We start from the raw sequence: 2,705 nt of genomic DNA on the forward strand, positions 1-2,705 counted from the left end.
ATTTTTCTTTTTACATGCATTCTGTAATCCCTTACTCATCCACGGTTTCCCACTGTAATTCCTTTTGTTTTTATACTGCTTATGAGGACAGTTCCTGTCATATACTTCCTTAAATATATTTAAAAATTGCTCATATGCTTTATCTAAGTCTTCCTCTCTGTAAACTGATTCCCAGTTTTGCCCCATAAAATCCTCTTTTAGCCTCCTTACAGCATGTTCATTCGTCACCCTCCTATAGAAAAGATTTGTTTTTGGCCTCTCTTTTCTATACTGGCCCTCATAAACCACAAATACTGGTAGATGATCACTAATATCATTTATAAGTAATCCACTTGTCATTTTGCTGTCAATAACATTGGTAAATATATTATCTATTAGTGTTGCATGCTGGGTTGTTACTCTACTTGGTTTTGTCATTTTTGGGGATAAACTGCATCTATATATTGTGTTAATAAACTCCTCAGTTCCTGTGTGCTTGTTAGGATTTAATAAATCTATATTGAAGTCACCACATATGAACATTAACATTTTTGAACCCATTCTGGTTCAAAAAACAGAATAAGAGCTCAAATGCTCTGCCTCACACATGACTCACATCCTGTTGGCATCAGATAAAGCAGTCAGATCATTGTTCAAGAGCACATTCAAGTGTCTAAAAACAGGGAAACCAATTTCGACACAACACCGACAAGAGGAGTTGTGTGTGTTCACAAACTATCCTCTCATTTTCAGGAGGAGGCTCTCGGGGTTTTATTGTTCTGAAGTAATTACAGACTATTTGGAGTTATGATGGGTGCCAAGCTAATTTAGAGGAACCCAAGATTAAATATTAACTGGCTGGAAATGATCATGCCATGGGCTCTTCCACCGCTGACCCTACAGTTGGAAGACAATCTGTTCTACCTCCTGAGCCACAGTCGGCCCTAAATACAAACACTTTTTGTAATTAATTCAATGAAATTTAATTCAATTGTATTTGTATAGTGCCAAATCACAACAAAAATCATCTCAAGCTGTTTACATATTAAGGTCAAGACTTTACTGAAGAGAAAAACCGATCAATTCCCCTTGAGCAAGCACTTGGGAACAGTGGGGAGGAAAACCTCCCTATGACAGTCAATTAAATTACTAGAGATATTGAGCCTATGTCATTAGCAACATGCATATCTGCTACAAAAACACAATGGAGTGGCGTGGGGGTGACAGTAAAGCAATAAGCACCAGACATCTAGCAGATGACGGGAGCTAGGTCCTCCTTGAGATCTTTCACGCATAATGTCTGTAACGCCCACCCAAGACCATGTATGAACCAGTGAGACGTCAGTTAACCTTCCACTGGAGACCACGCGTGACAAGTCATATGCAGACCACTCACTGGCCTACTTCTGGATGCTTGAGCGTCTGTGGTCTGTGTAGAGTAAAATGCTGCTATCTTCAATGAAAACAACTATGCCTCTTTTTTTTAAACGCATACGCAGGCATCTCGATCACAAGCAGGCTACAGTTCCTGATTCTGACTCGTCTCATAGATAGCTGCTATTTAAGCATTCGTTAAAATGCGGAACTTAAGGGTGTCAACACTGATAAAGACTGAATTCACTTTCACACATCACAAACAAACAGTAAACTAATATCGTTTGTTGGGAGTGGATAACAAGAGAATGAACGACGTAGAGGCGGATCTCATAATGAACACATTTCTCCAGCCAGGGCTTGCACGCTGTTAAACTGCTGGAAAGCCCTGAGGACTGGTGCAAAAAGAGAAATTCCACAAGAGAAGTAGTAATTAATCGTCTTTACCACAGATGGTTTGTTATGCTAACCATCTACTCTTACAGTAAATGGCATTAGTTCCAAGAATAACGACCAGCATAGTCTTCATTACTATAAACACGTGTACACTGGAGCAACATTAACGTTACCCATAGCTGTGCGTTACATCGTTACCATTCGTGGGGGCTGTTTCCTTTATTGGCTCGTAGTAACTTAGAATAGACAAGTTATGAAAACACTAAAGATCAGTTAGATAAAGAACCCCAGGCGCCACGTCTTTCATGGCCACCGATGTAGGTTAATAGCATTTCCAGCGCTAACAATGATCGTAAGATAAACAATTGTGACTAAACAGAAGGGAAGCTAACGTAAAGTAGCGAAGCGTCGTCGCTGCTTACCTTACAGGGTGTCTCTCCTTCTTCTGGTGCGCTGTACCTACAAGCAGAAACAAAATCCACTATTCTCATTCTCTCCCTCGCTGTCCAGGGGAGCCGTCACTCAAACGCTATCGTTGTGCTGGTAGCTTGTCCCAAGCTGTCGACTACCTTCGCTGAAACAGATGCTGGTCAAACCCCGTCCTCCACATGCCGCGAGCTGGCTGCAGCTGGCTGTCACGCACCACCTCAGTGACAAAGCGATGCGCGAGCAGCGGTGGGACGGGAAGCGTTCCTCTCAGACAAAGTTTGAGTATAGGTTCCGTGTTTGATGTGTACAACTGGCCTAAAAGACGGCAAGCCCTCATTATTCACTGTATTTTAACAGACGCTTAACACATACATTTAAACTGGGAGGGAATTTTACGTCGTCTTTATTTTTCATACTGGAATTGCGGTTTTGTTATCTGATATCTTTTCAAATAACGCAATAGGCAAGATTTCAGGTGGCGCCCCGTTGCATCGCAATTCCAGTAAATTCCACTGCTAGTGTATATA

The 2,705-nt window shown here is 41.4% G+C and overlaps 1 protein-coding gene across 1 annotated transcript in view; it reads right to left on the reverse strand.

Moving 5' to 3' along the window:
* Nucleotides 1-2,656, reverse strand: part of LOC109973569 (USP6 N-terminal-like protein) — a 23,554-nt gene extending 20,898 nt beyond the window's left edge. Inside the window, exon 1 of the mRNA XM_020623259.1 lies at nucleotides 2,172-2,656. The gene's annotated coding sequence lies outside the window, so the exon portion shown is untranslated. The remainder of the gene's footprint in view (nucleotides 1-2,171) is intronic.
* Between the last annotated feature and the right edge of the window lie 49 nt (nucleotides 2,657-2,705).

Source organism: Monopterus albus, unplaced genomic scaffold, assembly GCF_001952655.1.
Source record: "Monopterus albus unplaced genomic scaffold, M_albus_1.0 scaffold295.1, whole genome shotgun sequence".
NCBI classification, from domain to species: domain Eukaryota; kingdom Metazoa; phylum Chordata; class Actinopteri; order Synbranchiformes; family Synbranchidae; genus Monopterus; species Monopterus albus.